The sequence below is a fragment of the Sapajus apella genome, unplaced genomic scaffold (genome assembly GCF_009761245.1).
Source record: "Sapajus apella isolate SASKATOON/1434 unplaced genomic scaffold, GSC_monkey_1.0 scaffold70, whole genome shotgun sequence".
NCBI classification, from domain to species: domain Eukaryota; kingdom Metazoa; phylum Chordata; class Mammalia; order Primates; family Cebidae; genus Sapajus; species Sapajus apella.
The window spans coordinates 10,367,686-10,388,914 of NW_022437010.1; positions in this window are offsets into that span (position 1 = coordinate 10,367,686).

Consider the following 21,229-nt stretch of genomic DNA (forward strand, 5'->3'; position numbering starts at 1 on the left):
GAGGCTGCATGTACAGCTACTAAGATGCAGCCATGCTGTCTCAAATTGTTCCTATGGAGAGCACTCAGTGACTTTTCCTTGGAGAGGGTCTGGAAAAGCCTACAATATCAGAGTCATTTCATGAGGAGCCAAGGAGAATAAAAATAAAGAATAAAATCTGTTGGCCACCACCTGGTGAAACCTTGCCTGTAAGGCCATGGAGTCGTACTTGGTGTCTGCAAATCCAGATGCACAGAGTGCATGATCTATAGATCAGGTAAATAATGTCATTTACCCATGCCTGTATTGTCTTTCAAATTATGTGGATGCCATTGTTATTAATAAAATGCAAGCTTTTAATGCTTATTACTGCATTAACAGTAGCTTGCAGTCAACACGCTCTGAAAGTTACAAATAATCATATAGGGAGATGACCTTGAAATTTCTGAATTTTTAAAAAAATTTATTTATTTTAATTTAGGTGCATACTATATCTGGCATTTCTCCCTATGTTATCCCTCCCCACCCCCCATTGTCTCTCCCCTACCCGCCTAACTGTGCCCTGTGTGTGATGCTCCTTTCCCTGAGTACACGTGTTCTCATTGTTCAACACACGCTATGAGTGAGAACATATGGTGCTTGGCTTTCTGTTCTTGGGTCAGTTTGGTGAGAATGATGGTTTCCAGATTCATCCAAGTCCCTACAAAGGACATGAGCTCATCGTTTTTTATGGCTCCATAGTATTCCATGGTGTATATGTACCACATTTTCTTTGTCCAGTCTATCATTGATGGGCATTTGGGTTGGTTCCAGATCTTTGCCATTGTACACAGGGCTGCATCATGTGTCTTTATAGTACAATTTATAGTTATTTGGCTCTATACCCAATAGTGGGATTGCTGGGTCAAATGGAATTTCTATTTCTAGATCCTTGAGAAATCACCACACTGTCTTCCACAATGGTTGAACCAATTTACACTCCCACCAACTGTGTAAGAGTGTTCCTATTTCTCCACATCCTCTCCAGAATCTGTTGTCTCCTGATTTTTTAATGATCGTCATTCTAACTGGCATGAGATGATATCTTAATGTGGTTTTAATTTGCATTTCTCTAATGACCAGTGATGATGAGCATTTTTTCATATGTTTGCTGGCCTCATATATGTCCTCTTTTGAAAAGTGTCTGTTCACATCCTTCATCCACTTTTGAATAGGGTTGTTTGTTTTTTTTCTTGTAAATCTGTTTTAGTTCTTTGTAGATTCTGGATATTAGCCCTTTATCAGATGGGTAGATTGCAAAAATTTTTTCCCATTCTGTTGGTTGCTGATTCACTCTAATGATGGTTTCTTTTGCTGTACAAAAGCTCTGGAGCTTAATTAGATCCCATTTGTCAATCCTGGCTTTTATTGCCATTGCTTTTGCTGTTTTAGTCATGAAGTCCTTGCCTATGCCTATGTCCTGGAGGGTTTTGCCTACGTTTTCTTCTAGTGTTTTTAATGGTGTTAGGTTTTATGTTTAAATCTTTGATCCATCTGGAGTTAATTTTAGTGTAAGGTGACAGGTAAGGGTCCAGTTTCTGCTTTCTGTACATTGCTAGCCAGTTTCCCAACACCATTTATTAAACATGGAGTCCTTTCCCCATTGCTTGTTTTTGTCAGGTTTGTAAAAATCAGATGGTTTTAGATGTGTGGTGTTTCTTCTGTGGTCTCTGTTCTGTTCCATTGGTGTATGTCTCTGTTTTGGTACCAATACCATGCTGTTTTGATTACTGTAGCCTTGTAGTATAGTTTGAAGTCTGCCAGTGTGATGCCTCCAGATTTATTTTTTTTTGCTTAGGATTGTCTTGGCTATGCAAGGTCTTTTGTGATTCCATATGAAGTTTAAAGTGGTTTTTTCCAGTTCTGTGAAGAAGGTCATTGGTAGCTTGATGGGGATAGCATTGAAGCTATAGATTACTTTGGGCAATATGGCCATTTTCACAATATTGATTCTTTCCTAACCATGAGCACGGAATGTTTCTCCATTTGTTTGTGTCCTCTGTTATTTCGTTGAGCAGTGGTTTGTAGTTCTCCTTGAAGAGGTCCTTTACATCCTTTGTTAGTTGTATTCCTTGGTATCTTATTCTCTTTGTAGCAATTGTGAATGGGAGTTTGCTCTTGATTTGGCCCTCTGTTTGTCTGTGATTGGTATATAGGAATGCTTGTGATTTTTGCACACTGATTTTATATACTGAGACTTGATTGTATATCTAGAAGACCCCATCGTCTCAGTCCAAAATCTTCTCAAACTGAAATTTCTGGATTTTTAAAGCAAATCTATTAAACTCATAACATTAGAAATAAGTCCTCCCAAGCTTAAGACTACAGAGGTGAGTGCTTTCCTCTCTCTATAACCAGACCAAGGGCTTGGAGAACCCTGGTTCAGCTCAGTCTTGTAGGGGGTTGGGTGGCAGTGGTGGTAAGGCAACAACTCACAGCTAACCCACCCTAGGATTGCTAAGATTTCTCCTTTGGGGACTACAGATTTGGATGACAGGCTCTACAGCATCTAGTGTAGAGAAAAGTCACACCTAGATGGCAGGAGGACGATCTAGATGAAAAGTGTAGACAGCAATAGTAGCAGGAAGCTTTGGGATGGAAGACAAGCAAGGACACGATCTGAGGAACGGCAGAGCATACAGATACTATGGTAGTGAGGGAAGCCCCTTGCCATCCACCACTGTGCCAAGCAGAATAACACCTCCACAGACACACACATCCTACCCCTGGAACATGTGACTGTTGCCTTACAAGGCCGGAGTTGCTTCACCGATGCAATTAAGGATCTTGAGGTGGGGAGGTTATTCTGGATTATCCGGGTGGCCCAATGTGATCCCAGCAATCCTCACAAGCAGAGAACTCATCTTTGCTGTAGTCAGAGGGGGAGACATGTGACCATGAAAGAAGGGTCAGGAAAATGCCATGTTGCTGACTTTGAAGGAAGGGGCCATGAGCCAAGGCATACGGGCAGCCTCTAGGAGATAGAAAAGGCAAGGAGACAGGTCCTCCCCACAAGGAGTCAGCCTTGCCGACAGGTTGCTTTATCCTGGTGAGACCCATGTTGGGCTTATGGCTGACAGAATCAGAGGGTAATAAGTGTGCATTATTTAGAGCCAATAAGTTGGTAAAAATGTGTTACACACCAATAGGAAACTAATAAAACCCCCTACCACATCCTCATCACCAGATGGAGAGTATGGGGAAATGGGCTTCTGACGTCAGTGTTTGGCCTGGTTCTTGGAGCCCAGGACTCCTGGAACTTCCCTTGCCTTCCGTGGATCACACAAGCAGTCAATGTCCATGGATGCCTGAGTGAAGGCACCCAAGAGACTCACAGAATTGGACTCTGCAGAGTGAGTTCAGAGGACTTGGGTGTGGGGCTCCAGAATCCTGGAAGCTGGCAGAAAACTTAAAGCTGCCCAGTCAGTGGCCCTGATAAGCTTCTGTAGGAGGCTACCCAAGGGAGGAAACTCCAAAATAGGCAACTCCATTATTTCTTCAGGAATTGAGCAAATTACTGAGGGAAAAGAGTTCAAGAGAAAAACTTATTATTTGCAAGAAAAGAAATTACTCTAGAGTAAACTTGGAAAATAGGGTTGAACTATATTATTTTCAGGTCACTAAAATTAATTGCCTGAGTTTTTAAAAAATGCTGCCAGATTCAAACAATTTACTGGAGGAACATTTTACAGTACCTGTACATACATTTAATGATGGAATAAAACATCCTTCGTTTTTCCTGGGAAGGACATGTTTTTTTGGTCTGCATATTTACTGCATAATAAAAGAAGATTGTAGCTTATTTGCTCTAAGCACCAGAAACTGGGGTTATGTACAGGGCAGAGACGCACGTAAAATGCACACTGGGAAGCTGGATGTCAGCTTTGCAGTGACAGCTTTCAGAGTTGACATTATTTTGTGTGTGCCTCGTAGCCAGCAGACCAGGAGCGCAGAAGCCCGGAACCTCATCAGACAATATGAGGTTATGAAGCTGATGTCACACTGTGTGTGATAAAAGGATCAGAGCACAGTAATGATCACTAAGGAGTGTGTCCTTGTAAACTGATGAGAAAAGCGACCCTAAACTACACAAGGGTGTAAGTAGATGTCACGTGTATCCCTAACGCGAGGGCTCTTTCGGCTTCCCTGTCTATTGATGAGTGACACATTGTCTCTACCTCAGGAGTATGCAGCTTGGAGCAGAAATCAAAGCAAAGTGCAAGAAAAGTAGAAGAGAGATCTACGTCCACATGTCCTAGGAGCCAAGGGCAATCATTCTAAGGAGGCTGGGGAAGCTGTTGTGAGTGTTTCAATGACCCAGGAAGTAGCAGAGGATGGAGGACCCTAGCGTGGATAAGATGGTTAGAACTGGGTAACCGGAGAAGGTGGAGGTTCAATACTGGGGGACAGAGCTCGAAAGGCTAGAGGTAGGAAAAGGAGTGACTTGTTTAGTGGACAGTAGGAAAATGACAGGAAGAAAGAAAGGGAGGAAGGGAGGGAGGATAGGTCAAGGGTTGTGAGACAGACATGAGTGAAAATAGGAAGTGGGATTACAGCCAAAGAGCAGCAGGTCTTGACTCCTGGGAAGAGGTCCTTAACCTTGGCCTGTGTCTTTGGGAGTGATTTTGTCACCTGTGACACACATGTGAGTGGCACAAGGGTGCTGGAGTGAGCCTAAGGCTAATGTGTGCCATCTGTTTAAAAACTCCTTGTGTTTGTGCCGTACTTTTATAAAGTGCACAGTTTGATGTGTTGGGGAGGATTTACCGGTCTCTCCAGACTGGCCGTGAGAGAAGCCATCAGTTCCCAGTGACTCAGGGAGCATGAGGACCTGCCCTGACTGGGTGTCAGCCCAGAGGAAGGAAGAGCACCCACGATTCAGCAATTAACCCCTACTCATCAAAAATAGCCTTCCTGGCTTTAAATCCCTCCCCACCACACCTCTCACCTCTCTGCCATAGGGGACTAATTTCAACTTCGGGTCTTCAACTTCAGACTCCCCATATAAATGTTCACAGGCAGATAGATGCCTCAAAGCCATAAATTTCACGGTGCCTTGTGGCAAACATGTAGCTGCCTGTGCAGACAGAGAAAAGGTAGCCACAGGAAGAATGGATTACAAACAGGGAGAAGCTCATGAACAGGCGCTCCCCATCACTAATCATTAGGAGAATGCAAATCAGTACCACAGTGAGACACACAGCCACGAGGATGGCAGCTATCACAACGCAAACATGGAAGACAGAAAATAAATGCTGGTGAGGATGTGGAGAAACTGGAATCCTTGTGCAGTGTTAATGGGAATGTAAAATGGTGCAGCTGCTGTGCCAAACAGTAGTGAGGTTTCTCAAAAAATTAAAAATAGAATTACCATATGATCCCGCTATATAATTTTGGGTATCTACTGCAAAATAATTGAAAGAGAGCAGAGACTCTTAGCAGGTATTTGTACGCCCACATTCATAGCAGCATTATTCACAATAGCCAAAAGACAGAAACAGCCCAAATGTGCATGGACAGATGAGTAGATAACAAAATGTGTGTATTCCCACAGTGGAATATGATGCGGCCTTAAAAAGGAAGGAAACTCTGACATGTGCTACAACACAGATGAACAGTTAGGACATTATGCCGAGTGACCTAGGCCTGTCACAAAAGGATGGATATTGTGTGATTCTGCTTGTCTGAGGTTCCTAGAGCAGCTGAACTCATAGAGACAGAAAGTCAAATGGGTTGCCAGGAGCTGGGGTGGAGAAATGGGGAGTTAGTGTTTCATGGGAACAGAGTTTCAGTTTTGCAAGATGAAAAGAAGACAAGATGGATGGCGGTGATGACTGTACTACATGCAAATGTACTTAAAGCTGCTGAGCTGCGCACTTTAAATAAACTGGTAAATTTTATGGGGTGTGTGTGTATGTGTGTGTGTGTGAGTGCGCAGGCGCGCACGTGCATGTGTGTATATATATAATATATGCAGTATATGTATACCACAATAATGATAAAAAGGCTAAAATGTATGAATGCCACACATACAACTCACTTATTGAGAGAGAATTATTTAGCAGTAAATAGGGAGGTAACCACATGATGCTGATAGATAATTCACCTGCATATCCGAAGGCCTGAAATCTAGCTTTGGTTTCAGCTTTTCAATCCATAGAGTCACTTGGGAATGACACTCCTGTGCTTCTCTTGGCCTCGGCTGCCTTATCTGTGGAACACGCACTTGGATTAAATAATCCTTAGGATCCTTTCCAATTCTAAAGTTTTGTGTTTCTGAGCTGGTTTGTGGCCAGGCTGACAAATCTAGAATATTTGTAATTCAGACTGACGTGGCTATATATGAGCATATTTTCTTGTCCAAAAGTAGCAGAATTTGCTCAAGATGGTGTGATCTAATAGCCCACAGTCTTAAAGTGAGAAAAATGCCTTCTAGAATAATGGAGCCATTATTTCAGGTCAAACCAGCTAACACTCCTGACTCCAGAAGGCTCTTTAAGGGTGTGCATGCTGGAAGCATTTCCATTGACCGGGTCCCTACCTGCGGGAGCTGCAGGCAGTCTGGTCTCCCAGTCCCCTCTCCTGCTTAGTACACTGGCAGCTTATATGCCTTCCTCGGTGAGCAGAGAAACTCTTCACCTCCTGGTGTTGTTGCCATAAGAAAGTTCTGCATCCTGGCAGTCTCTTCTGGTGGCCAAGGCTTCAACTGCCCCATGTTGCCTAGCTCCAGGTGTCGGCATCCTGGTCTCTACTTACAGTGTTTGCACTTCAGTGTGAGCCTGTGTTCTGCACACTTGGGATTATGGAAATACTTCTCGCCTGCCCTGAGCCCAGATAGCACTCTGACTTCAGGCAGCCTGGCCTTATAGAAAACGAAATTCTTTTAAGTCCGCAAAGAGCACTTTGGTCCAGCACTGATGACAATTCAGGATGGGGCAGATGATATTAAAGACAAATCTTCTGGTGTGACTCACTCCTGAGCATAGATGCTTACCCTCCTAGGAAGGACAGTGAGGGCACTCTCCCTGTCCCTAGGAGGGAGTTTTGCCACTTGGCCTCAGGTTCATCGTTGGAAATCACGATGGGGGAAATGAGCAGAGACAGCCTCACTGAAGTACAGTTGCTGAGCAGACACCGGCAGAAACAGGGATGGCTTGACACATGTGTGCCAAAGCTCACCGCAAGGTTTCTGCAAAGTCCATGAACACTTGGAGGCTCTTCTGCCGGTACCCCGGCTGACCTGCTCCTTGTGGATCTCCTTGCCAGCTGACAACAGATACGATGATCCCAATTGTGCAAACTGTCTGCATTGCTATCTTCTCTCTCTGCTTTGTTCTTATATACATCTGTTGTTCCTTTTCTTGAATAACATAAATAAAGCTGACCCATGTCTCCTCTGGCACCAAGTAAACAACAGAAGGTAATTCAGTTTCGTTCCTCCATCCATCAGGGAAGCATAACTTTGGGTCCTCAAACCTGAACAATGGGCCTAACATAGCATTTCACTGCCTTTTGAGAAGCAGGGCATGCACATGGGGACCCTGAACCCTGCTGTGAGGGGCCCCTTCCCGGCTAGGGGAGCCTGTCAAGCTGCACCCCATCTCACTCGGTCTTGATTCATCATCTTCAAACAGGTAGCTATGGATGGCTTAGCACCCTTCTCAGAGTCCACTTCACCATTTGAGTTTAAAACATCCCACTGTCCTGTGAGAACAATGAACAGCACCTCAGCCACGCTGAGCCTGTGCTTGTAAACTTGACCTTGCTTCTCACTTCCCAGAAAACACTCAAGAATGTTCTAGGGTGTAGGTTTATGGGTTATTTGCACCTGATATCCAAGAAAGAGTGCTTGGAAGATCACAGAAGAGTCGGAGAGGAGGAGAGCTGAAGGGTTGAAACCCTCCCATGAACAGGTACCTGGAAAACCATTCTCCTCCCAGGAATGCTGCTCTGTCACCCAGACTGGAGTGCAGTGGCACAATCACAGAAGCCTCAAACTCATGGGCTCAAGCTATCCTCCTGCCTCAGCTTCCTGAGTAGCTGAGACTACAGGGATGCCACCATGCCTGGCTAATTTTTTTAAATTTATTTTTTAATAAAGACAGTGTCTCACTATGTTGCCCTGGCTGGCCTTGAACTCCTGCCCTCAAGGGATCCCAAATAAGTATACTTATTTCTAAATTCATTCTAAATGCTTGCAATGTTAAACACTGTGTGATGAAAGAACAGATACCTTTCATTTTTTGAATTACATTTTCAAACATTGTTACAAAAAGCACATATTACTGTGAAATAGTCATAATTTTAGAAAGAAATTATTCTTCATTCCATTTCTCTCCAGAAGTTTTTTAATTAAACTTTTTATTTTGAAAGCATTCAGAACCTAGAGCAAACCTGCAAAAATACTACAAGTTAACGTTTCTATGCTCTTCCCGTCTATTCTCCCACCACTGATACTTAGCCATCCCAACTGTCTCCATCTCTGTCTTCTACATAGTTACAATGAAATCATCAAATTTAGAAAATGTAACATAGACACAATAGTATTATCTAATATGTAGTGAACATTCAAATTTTGTTGATGGTCACAAAATTGCCCTTAAAGCAACTTTTTCCGCCCCCGCAAGACCAAAATCCAACCTAGAGTGATGCATCACATTTATGTGTCGCTATGTGTCGCCTCCCCTTAGACTTCCTTAATCAGGAGCAATCCTTAGCCTTTCTTTGTTCCATGAGGCTGGAAGTTTGTTTTTGAAGTGCTCAGGATCTTTGTTTTGCTGACATCTCAGTTTGGATGTCATTTGGTTAAGGTGGTGTCACCCTGACTTATCCTCTGGAAAGGCACCGTCTATCCTTGGATTAGGAAAGAATCTATGAGCAGGCACTAGGCAACTGTAAATATCACCCCATAATTCCACCCAGTGATATTAACATTCAGTGATGATCTTTGCCTAGGCCAATGATCATTATGGTGGTTTCAAAGTAGTAATTTTCTGGCCAGGCACAGTGGCTCACACCTGTAATCCTAGCACTTTGGGAGGCCGATGTGGGCAGATCCTGAGGTCAGGAAATCGAGACCATCCTGGCTAATATGATGAAGCCTGTCTCTACTAAAAATACAAAAAATTAGCCAAGTGTGGTGGCGCGTGCTTGTAGTCCCAGCTACTCCAGAGGCTGAGGCAGGAGAATCACTTGAACCCTGGAACCGGAGGTTGCCATGAGCTGAGATCCCAGGAATACACTCCAGCCTGGTGACAGAGTGAGACTCCATCTTAAAAAAACAAACAAACAAAAAACTAATTTTCGGACAACTTTATCAGTTGGCCTTCTATAAGAAAAAGCTTTCTCACGGATCCCACCCCCTCCATTCGCTTGTTTTCTGCCGGCATTGTGTACTTGGGGGTTTTTTGGTTTGTCCAGTGAGTGTCGCCCACTACCTCCGTTTTTCATTTTCATGCTCAGTGCGCCTCCTGTGTGCCCAGTGGCAGCTCCTTCAAACTAGTCCTTGCGTCCTTTTGTCCCTTTCACGTTTTGAGCGGCTTTCATAATTTGGGGGCTGATCCCCTGCTTTTCCTACCCCAGCCCTGGCGTCAGCCATTCTCTAGGAAGCTGGTTCCCTGGCGTGCGTCTGGCGTATGTTTAACAAAGGCAGGAGGACCCGAGGGAAGGAACTCCAATATCCAAACTCTTCATTTAGGAGAATCTTGAAAATGCCCGGGAACAGGTGAATTCTTGCTATCCAGTGGACTTTAACGTTACATTGTATGTATTTGAAGCACCGCATGTTTTTCTTCGGGAAGGCTGTGCGTTCTGTTCTGAGGAGACAGATGGACCCAGCCCTTCTCTAGGACCAACTCCGAAAAACCACAGGAATTCACGTTCAGAGGATGACGCATCTCAGAATCAGGTTTGCGTGTGTGTGAATTGCTTTTACCTCGCAGAAAAGAAAACCCCCATCTTGTACGGCCGCTTTCTGACAAAATATGTTCATGCATCCACAGATAAGAAAAATCATTTGTTACTTCTGTTTCCTGGAAGGGAAAAGCACTAAATAACTTCTACAAGCAAGGAAACCCCAGTTGAGTGTGGCTCCCAGGGCTGTTATCTACCTCCTTACTGGCTGAGACCGGGGCGTTTGGCTGAAGCACACAGCTCTAAACAGGCGCCAGTTATATCCTTATCATGGAGTGCCTGGGGTGTGTGCATGTGAGAGTGTGTGTTTTTGTGTGTGTGTGTGTGTGTGTGTGTGTGTGTGTGTGTGTTTGTGTGTGAAAACAGAGAAAGTGTGGAGATGGGAAAATATTTAGTAGGTTATATATTACTTATCATGAACATTTTTGGGTTTAAAATGAGTATCTTGTAGAACAGAAGTTCCTAAAAGTTTATTTTGTTTCATTTTTTTTTTCTAAAAAGACCATTTAAAATAAAATTCCCCCAGCCTGGCCAACATGGCAAAACCTCATCTCTACTAAAAATACTAAAAGTAGCCGGGCATGGTGGTGAACACCTGTAATCCCAGCTACGTGGGAGGCTGAGGCAGGAGAATTGGTTGAATTGAGGAGGTGGAGGTTGCAGTGAGCAGAGATCGCATCCCTGCACTCCAGCCTGGGTAACAGAGCAAGGCTTCATCTGGAAAAAATACAATAAAATAAAATGAATTCCTCCCTACGAGACCATGATACCATTAACTCACCCCTCTTCCCAAATTTACAAATCAAGTTATTAAAGCTCTTTTCAGTTCATTTTTCCTTTCTGAACAATGACTATTTAATATTAAAGAGTTAACTCATTCTGCTGTTCAACACAAATAAGGATTACAAACCATAGAGCTATTTCTAGAAGTACTTCCTTATGGAACCAAGTTGTCTTCTGATTAATTCAAATTTATTTTAAAGGTGTGAAAGAATTTCAAATACTATTACATAGATGTTCTAAATGTCTAAAATGAACTCTGAAATAAAGTCCCTACCTGGGGCCTCCCCGGCTCACTTGCTCTTCCGTAGCTATTCCCTTTTTCTTTCTTTCTTCCTGTATATTTTCTTTTTTTTTCCCATTTATTTTATTGCATTTTAGGTTTTGGGGTACATGTGAAGAACATGCAAGATTGTTGCATAGGTACACCCGAACACTGCCACGGGTCTTCCTGTATATTTTCATTGCAAATTTTAAAGTCATGGTGAGACTGAAAACAAGCGAACAATTAACTGAGCAAGTTAAGCCCCATTAGAGACAATGTGTGAATACCTGCAGAGGGGCCTGTGGAGCCAGATACTCACCCTGCACATGGGGCAGGGGTGGGGGGGTGGGAGTGAGGAAGACCCAGGAGGGACCTGGCAGGGGAGCCAGAAGAGCAAAGAGCAGCAGGAGCTCCATGGGAACTGGAAGAGGAGCTCAGCGGACTCATCGGGTGAGCAGGCGGGTGAATGAGGGTCTTGTGGGGTGCTGAGAGGGGACAGAAGAGTGAGGGTCTTGCGGGTGCTGGGAGCAGATGAGCTGAAGTTTGAGGAGCGGGCAGGGTTCTGATTGCCATGGAGTTCTGTCGTCCTCAGTAAGGAGCCAGACTTTCCGGTCAGCACAAAGCAAAGCCCTTTCGTGACATGCTTTGCTTCAGAAGTCACCTTGGCAGCTGCGGCTGGAATGGATGTAAGAGGCTGAAGCGTGAACGTGGAAAGGCCACAAAGGAGGTCTCTGCCTCAGTCCAGGTAAGGCTGTGGCCTAGACTAGGTGGTGGGCTAGTGTGGATGTGGGCTAGTGTGGACGTGGAGAGAGGTGGCCAAGGCCTGGGTGGATTTTAGGGGTAAAGCTGGTCTGACTTACTGATTAGTAGATATGAAGATGGGAGGGACCAGAAGGTCCAGTTGGGCCTGCCAGTGTGGAGCCCGAAGAGCGATCGCGCTGGCAGTAACAGCTGAAGCTGTGAAGTCAGCGTTTGCTGGGTTTCTGGCCCATAACAAGCCCTTCCCTGATGTGCAGGGGTCCCAGGGCCCAGAACTCTGTTCTTTAGCAGTAGCTGATTGACCATGCCTGGGGTCATTGTTCATCTGTGCATCAGGATTCTTCCATGGGAGTTTTTGAAGCCAGAACTAGCGAAGAGAGTCAATCCAGCCCCTGCTATTTTCCCTTCACTTTCTTGAGGAGGTCTGCAACAGGAGGACATAAAACCAACAGGTAGGAGAAGAAACGAGAAGGGCGGCAGGGAGTGAGGGAGTCAGAGATGAAGCAATTGGGAGAAAGACAGGGAGGGAGAGGAAGAGGCAGAGAGAGAAAGGGAGAGAGAGGGAGGCAGGGAAGAGAGACATCTGAATAAAGTCTACAGATTCGCTATTAGTGTTATTGTTAACTTGCTGACTTTGATCATGGTGCTATGGTTATGGGTGTTAATATTTGATAAAGCTGAATGAAGGATAAACAGAAATTTTTCAACCCATTTTGAAAATGTTTTGTAACTCTGAAATATAAAACATTAAAAAATCCAAAATCGAGGCAAAAATCTAGCACCTCAAATAATGCTTTTTATATAATTTGTCCATAGTCAATTTCCTAAAAACATTATTTTTCTCTTGAAGAATATAAGGTACTTTGCAGGTTGGTCTTGGCTGGTCAGAGAGAAAAGTATCCAAGATAGAATATGCTCTGAAAAAGTAAATACATAGCACTAGAAATAAATACTAATTTCCTAGTTGCTCCTTTTGGCATGGAGGCATCGTTTTTTTGTTGTTTGTTTGCTTGCTTGCTTGCTTTTTGAGAGGAGTTTTGCTCTTTTTGCCCAGGCTGGAGTGCAATGGTGCAATCTTAGCTCACCGCAAACTCCACCTCCTGAGTTCAAGTGATTTTTCTGCCTTAGCCTCCTCAGTAGCTGGAATTACAGGCATGCACCACCACACCTAGCTAATTTTGTATTTTTAGTACAGATGGGGTTTCACCATGTTGGTCAGTTTGGTCTCGAACTCCCAACCTCAGGTGATCCGCCTGCCTCAGCCTCCCAAAGTGCTGGGATTACAGGCATGAGCCACCGTGCCCGGCAGAGGTATTGTTTTGTTTTGTTTTTTTTTCCCATTTATTTGTTTTATTGCATTTTAGCTTTTGGGGTACATGTGAAGAACATGCAAAATTGTTGCATAGGAACACACGTGGCAGTGTGATTTGCTGCCTTCCTCCCCATCACCTACATCTGGCATTTCTCCCCTTGCTGTCTCTCCCCAGCTTCCCACGCCCCACCGTCCCTCCCCTATTTCCCCCCAACTGACCCCAGTGTGTAGTGCTCCCCTCCCTGTGTCCATGTGTTCTCATTGTTCAACACCCGCCTATGAGTGAGAACATGCGGTGTTTGATCTTCTGCTCTTCTGTCAGTTTGCTGAGAATGATGGTTTCCAGGTTCATCCATGTCCCTACAAAGGACCCAAACTCATCGTTTTTGATGGCTGCATAATATTCCATGGTGTATATGTGCCACATTTTCCTTATCCAGTCTCTCGTCGATGGGCATTTGGGTTGGTTCCAGGTCTTTGCTATTGTAAACAGTGCTGCAGTGAACATTTGTGTGCACGTGTCCTTAGAGTAGAACAATTTGTAATCCTTTGGATATATACCCAGTAATGGGATTGCTGGGTCAAATGGAATTTCTATTTCTAGGTCCTTGAGGAATCACCACACTGTCTTCCACAATGGTTGAACTAATTTACACTCCCACCAACAGTGTAAAAGTGTTCCTATTTCTCCACATCCTCTCCAGCATCTGTTGTCTCCAGATTTTTTAATGATCGCCATTCTAACTGGCGTGAGATGGTATCTCAATGTAGTTTTGATTTGCATTTCTCTGATGACCAGTGATGATGAGCATTTTTTCATATGTTTGTTGGCCTCACGTATGTCTTCTTTTGTAAAGTGTCTGTTCATATCCTTTGCCCACTTTTGAATGGGCTTATTAGTTTTTTTCTTGTAAATCTGTTTTAGTTCTTTGTAAATTCTGGGTATCAGCCCTTTGTCAGATGGGTAAACTGCAAAAATTTTTTCCCAATCTGTTGGTTGCCGATTCACTCTAATGACTGTTTGTTTTGCTGTGCAGAAGCTGTGGAGTTTGATTAGGTCCCATTTGTCTATTTTGGCTTTTGTTGTCAATGCTTTTGGTGTTTTGGTCGTGAAGTCCTTGCCTACACCTACATCTTGAATGGTGTTGCCTAGATTTTCTTCTAGGGTTTTTATGGTGTTAGGTCTTATGTTTAAGTCTTTAATCCATCTGGAGTTAATTTTAGTGTAAGGTGTCAGGAAGGGGTCCAGTTTCTGCTTTCTGCACATGGCTAGCCAGCTTTCCCAACACCATTTATTGAACAGGGAATCCTTTCCCCATTGCTTGTTTTTGTCTGGTTTGTCAAAGATCAGGTGGTTGTAGATATGTTGTGTTGCCTCCGAGACCTCTGTTCTGTTCCATTGGTCTGTATCTCTGTTTTGGTACCAGTACCATGCTGTTTTGATTACTGTAGCCTTATAGTATAGTTTGAAGTCTGGTAGTGTGATGCCCCCAGCTTTGTTCTTTTTGCTTAGAATTGACTTGGCTATGTGGGCTCTCTTTTGGTTCCATATGAAGTTTAAGGTGGTTTTTTCCAGTTCTGCGAAGAAGGTCATTGGTAGCTTGATGGGGATAGCATTGAATCTGTAAATTACTTTGGGCAGTATGGCCATTTTCACGATATTGATTGTTCCTAACCATGAACATGGAATGTTTCTCCATCTGTTTGTGTCCTCTCTTATTTCGTTGAGCAGTGGCTTGTAGTTCTCCTTGAAGAGGTCCTTTACATTCCTTGTTAGTTGTATTCCTAGGTATTTTATTCTCTTTGCAGCAATTGTGAATGGAAGTTTGTTCTTGATTTGGCTCTCTTTAAGTCTGTTATTGGTGTATAGGAATGTGATTTTTGCACATTGATTTTGTATCCTGAGACTTTGCTGAACTTGCTTATCAGTTTCAGGAGGTTTGGGGCTGAGACGATGGGGTCTTCTAGATATACAATCATGTCATCTGCAAATGGAGATAATTTGACTTCCTCCTTTCCTATTTGAATGCCCTTTATTTCTTTTTCTTGCCTGATTGCTCTGGCTAGAACTTCTAATACTATATTGAATAGCAGTGGTGAGAGCGGGCATCCTTGTCTGGTGCCACATTTCAAGGGGAATGCTTCCAGTTTTTGCCCATTCAGTATGATATTGGCTGTTGGTTTGTCATCAATCGCTTTTTTTATTTTGAGATACGTTCCATCGATACCTAGCTTATTGAGTGTTTTTAGCATAAAGGGCTGTTGAATTTTGTCAAAGGCCTTCTCTGCATCAATTGAGATAATCATGTGGTTTTTGTCTTTGGTTCTGTTTATGTGGTGAATTACGTTTATAGACTAGCGTATGTTGAACCAGCCTTGCACCCCCGGGATGAAGCCTACTTGATCATGGTGGATAAGCTTTTTGATGTGCTGTTGCAATCGGCTTGTCAGTATTTTATTGAAGATTTTTGCATCTATGTTCATCATGGATATTGGCCTGTAGTTTTCTTTTCTTGTTGAGTCTCTGCCGGGTTTTGGAATCAGGATGATGTTGGTCTCATAAAATGATTTGGGAAGAATTCCCTCTTTTTGTATTGTTTGGAATAGTTTCAGAAGAAATGGTACCAGCTCCTCTTTGTATGTCTGGTAGAATTCAGCTGTGAACCCATCTGGACCTGGGCTTTTTTTGGGTGGTAAGCTCTTAATTGCTGCCTCAACTTCAGACCTTGTTATGGGTCTGTTCAGGGTTTCGGCTTCTTCCTGGTTTAGGCTTGGCAGGAGGCAAGTGTCCAGGAATTTATCCATTTCTTCCAGGTTTATTAGTTTGTGTGCATAGAGTTGTTTGTAATAATCTCTGATGATGGTTTGAATTTCTGTGGAATCTGTGGTGATATCCCCTTTATCATTTTTTATTGCATCAATTTGGTTATTCTCTCTTTTCTTTTTTATTAATCTGGCTAGTGGTCTTTCTATTTTGTTGATCTTTTCAAAAAACCAGCTCCTGGATTTATTGATTTTTTGAAGGGTTTTTTGTGTCTCTATCGCCTTCAGTTCTGCTCTGATCTTAGCTATTTCTTGTCTTCTGCTAGACTTTGAGTTTTTTTGATCTTGCTCCTCTAACTCTTTCAGTTTTGACGATAGGGTGTCAATTTTTGATCTCTCCTTGCTTCTCATGTGGGCACTTATTGCTATATATTTTCCTCTAGAGACTGCTTTAAATGTGTCCCAGAGATTCTGGTATGTTGTGTCTTCATTCTCGTTGGTTTCGAAGAACATCTTTATTTCTGATCGCCTGGCTCCCTGCCTCAGAGCCTTTTTTAAGTTGGTGTTCCAGTCGCCTGTTGAAGAGGCGCCGGGGTCTGTTTGTTTTCCCCTGCGGCCACTCACTGCGCTGGCATAAACAGCGGCACTGAGGTTTGCGGCGCTTTTTTTTTTTTTTTGCCCTGGAATCTACTGTCCTGGTTCTCTGCTCAGTCCCCTTTTTGAACCGGCGAATGGGCGACTTACCGTGACTCCAATCGCCAGCCAAAAGGGCCCCCAGACCAGTGTATTTTGTATGGAGAGCCGCGGCTCTGGGGCGCCGACAAAGCAGCCGCGCGGGGCAAAGCAGCGGCGCTGGCCAGCACAGCCGCGCTGGCCGAAACAGCCGCGCTGGCGACTGTGGAGCACCTCCGCCCGGGAATTTCCCAGTCTGTGGGCAATAAAAACACGGCGTCCACTCACCCTCTGCGCTTTCACTGGGAGCTGTGGTCCTGAGCTGTTCCTAAACGGCCATCTTGGATCACCTTCCTCGAGGTATTGTTTTAAAGAAAATCTTATTCTTTAAGCAAAAGCTTCAGGTGATGAGTGAGGGGTGAGTTCTGGGTCCCCCGCTGGTTCTGGGAAATGGGATAACAGGCTTTAAAGCTGGGGTAGCAACTTCCAAGCCTAGAGAGCTGGCTGCTCTTCTAGTTCCCAGATTTTTTTCCCTTAATATATCCTTCTCCATCTTCCCATCTCCCCTGCTTCACATTCTTAGTTCAATATACAAGGTGCCAAGGTTAAAGCCTTTCTTTTCTTCATAATGTCATTTGACATCACGGAGCATCTTGTGCTGGGTGTAGTGTGTGTCTCAGAATGTCTCACCTCGGTTTTGCTCAAAAGCCTTACCCTTCCTGGTCTTTTAATCTACTTCTCACAACCTTACCCAAAAGTATGTGCAAGTCAACACACAATCGCATAAATGTAGCAGCCTAATTTTTCATAAAACTAAGGCGCATTGAAAAAAGAAGTGAGACTGCCCATTTGTTTTGTATCTTGTGTGTTATTTTATTTTGACTCAGAGCATGTGTTTACTTACACGGTGGAAATCATGCCTGGGGCAGTGGGGAGATGTTCACCATATTTTCTTATATTTTAAAGAGATTTCACTAATGTGGGTTCTGTGAGGCAAAGTTTATTGTAAACTTGGAAAAATGATCATTTGTGGTCCATAGAAACATTGTTTCATGTAATTCTCAGGAGTTGAACTTAAGTTAACATCAATATGGGGCAGAACCATACTGTTGTGAAAGTGATTTGAGGTTAGCGGCCAGGGTGAAAGCATGAGTCCTCTTCCACGGATGGCTGAGCGAAGACATGGTATATTCGGTAACTCATGCATGATGAGTCCCACAGCTGGCTCTGTAGATTCTTGGCCCAATGTTCTGGTCTCCAAGCCCAATCACGCCTTGTTAGGGTTTTGTGATGGAGTTTATGCTGGTGCATTCCGTGGCAGGGTTAGTGGGGCTGGGTGAACATCAAAAGGTTCTGTGTGAGGGGGAGCTGCTCCAACCAAGCATTCTGACTGTCAGAAGCATATGCCAGCATTATGGGTCTCCCAGGTTAGACAGGGAACCTTTTTGAAGACAAGATTTCTCTTTTCTCATCTTTTGAAAACAGCAGTAGAGCCCACCTCAGAAGGTTTTGACATCACTAATTTTGACCTCCTCAGAAGAAATATGTGTGTTTTCAAAATCTCAAGTGATCCCTGAACACCAGAATTTGGGGAAAACCATGGCGGTCCTTCCCAAAGCTTCCTCCCTGCCATGAAAATAGGCCCCACAGATAGTTCCCGGTACAGTAAATGAAACTGTCTGCATTGGACAGAAGGCATCTCAAACCTCCACTGGCCTAGTTATTTTGAACAGGTTTTTTTTTTTTTTTTTCTTTTGCACAAATTTCAGTGCAACAAAGAATCAGAATGGCCACATGAAGTAATCCTAAGTGCCACTAACCTGATATAGATCCTGTTCTACCCAGTCCCTGCCTTCCAGGTGAGACACAGTCCTCACCTATAGACAGTATCCCCTTTCCCATATTTATCCTTCCCTGTTTTCAACTCTAACATGATGGTTTGTTTGTCTTTTGTGTAAGAAGGCAGTTGCCGGTTTTTTTGCTTGTAAGAATTATTTTGGATTTCCTTTCCTGATAAAATTGCTGATAGACTAGGACCAGACTGGGTAAGGTTTGGTGTTGAGGACACCAAAAGAGGACTTCTGTGGTTCAGAGAAGGCACCTCACCTGTAGGGGATCAGCTGTTTCTCTAGGGTGCTCCCACAAATCACCTAGCCACATCAAAGTCACAGAGCAGTGATGTGGTCATTTATCACCTCACACTAGCACAGATAAAATGCAACAGAAAAAGACTTCCAATAAAATAATACATTTTCTAAATGGAAGATGAGGATGGCATAAGATAGATTAAAACACCATACAGCTGTTTTAGCAGGTTTTTTGTTTCTTTTGTTGTTTTCTAGAAGGATGGGAACAAGATTCCCTGAGTACTCAGAGGGCAGGTGAATGATGAATTTAATATATTCCCCGTCTCTAACGTAAGATAAAGACAAAGTCTGCCAAGTTTTATAATGACTTATTTGGAGCAGTGATTGATGAAAAATTATTGTAAAATAGAAATACAGTAACACAGAAAATTATAGAGCCAATCAGGAGGCCATATAATTATATATCCTCATATATCCCATGTATGGAACTTTTGTGCATATTTTAACAATGTTTTATAAGTTTACAATATTAGAACAGCCCCCCGCCCCACCCCAGTCCCTATTCTGAAAGCATATAAATTCACAATGGGATTTTGGACCTCCTCAGTCCCAATTTCAAAATCAGAATTTGTAAAAGCAGCAAAAGGTCAGAGTCTGGAGGGTAATTTGTATCTCATGCATGTAACTAACAGGTAAAGCAATGATGATGAGCCCTGGGAGTCACTGTGCCTGTCACAGACCCTGCCAGGGGAATTTGGCTTTTAGTTTCTTCCCTCTAGACTTCAGTGTTTTTGTGGGTACAGCTTTGAAGACATTTACATGGTTTTAAAAAATGGGACAGTTCAGTTCAGGGGAAAACGTGTAGACCCACTCAGTCTAAACTACCATTTTAAAATACAGATTTTCTACCCACATAAGCGGCTTAGAAGCCCTACCATCATTGTCAATGTTTGTTTCTGAAAAGTAAATAAGACAGAATGAAGAGCCGGCGATCAAAGGAACACAGCATTATTTACAGCTTCCTACAATAGTGCGGGCTGGATCGCCTATTATTCCTGCTCAGAAATGAAGACCATACCATTAGAATGGTTTCTTTGATCATTTCTCCAAAGCAATTTCGTTGTCAGTGGACAGCTTCCCAGAAGACAGCCCAGAAAGTGCAGCACAAAAGACATTCATTTCGGCTTTACTATGAACAGACTTCAAAAAGTCTTGCTAACAAATGTTTCCAGCTCAGCTAAGTACCAGGAATGGGAAGTGCAGGCACAGGCAGTACCCAGAGACTAAGAGGTCGTGTTTCTCTGTGGCCAGCTTCGGGTTAGGGCTTCATGAAAAGGCACATCAAAAGCTCCTCTCAGGCTTCCCCTTGAAGAAATAAACAAAGAAACTGAGAAATCCTCACAGTGGAAAAATTATGACTTTTCTATCATGCATTTTTCAGATCTATTGAACTCCATGACTTCCACCCAGCCCTGAGGTTCATGGATGCTGACATTCTTTTTACAAGCATTTGCTGCCTGTACACAGAGACGATCATTGGCATCTACATGGCATAGCCTATTTTGTTTCAGAAAGAGCCAAAGGTACGATGTTTTATTCATTCGTATCTAACCTGTGTGAAAATGGAGTATCAAGAGACTGATGGAGTGGACTGTTTGTGACAATAAGATACCAAATTATAAATAAGACCCAAGGCCATGCCGGGAGAGGGTTAAGCACACACCCCTACACTTAAACAATAAACTCTATTCTAACTGTCACAGGGTTCTTCCTTTTCTCTAGCAGCTAATCAGCACTGGCCACCAGATAAGCAATACTGAAACAATTGCAGCTCATTTGCTGCCGGACACTGACAAGCCCCCTATAGCCCACTAGCCAGAGCTAAAGCTTTAACTGGACAAGAGACTGATTTCAGTCACTTTCTCTTTCATGTGATTTCATGTCCTTGCTTCACCTTTTGCTGTATAGGGTCTAGTTGCAATGCATTTAGATGTTAGATCTCCACCCCAAAGTGAGCATGCCCATGTGACGTGCATGTTAGCTTACTATGCATGTGCATGCCTGCCTTCATGACTGTCCCTAGCTCCTCCTATAAACTGCTGACATGTATACCTAGCCAACCTGTTCAGCATCTATTTCTGCCTCATCTCTCCCCCCTTGAAGGGCCTGCTTTCAGTCTCTGCCAGAGGCTACACTTCCCAGCCCACAGGTTGGCCAGTCTGCACGTTGTCACCCTCTATAAGAAATAAAGCTCTCCTTTCCAATTTATAGATCTGGTGATTCTAATTTGACACCTGTCACCTTTGTAGGTGACCTTTAGTGAGCCAGTGGCTCTGATTTATGTGGTCAGATTCTGAGCTGGCAGACAGGAACAAGCCAGCGAGAGGTGTAGCAGGATTGGAGATTCTACGTAGGTCTGTGTGTGATGGGTTTTATGAATGCATCTATTTAATGTGCTCCAAGCCAGTTCTAAATGAAGCATGTCACAGTCAAATTGAAAGGAACTTGCTATTGATACTTGTTATGGACTGAATTGTGTTCTTCTGAAAAGATATGTTGAAGTCCCTCAGTATGTGACCTTATTTGGATGAAAAGGAACTGAAAGAAGTGCTCCCAGCACTGCCTGTGTAGAGGAGAGATCAGTAGGCCAGAAGAACTGGA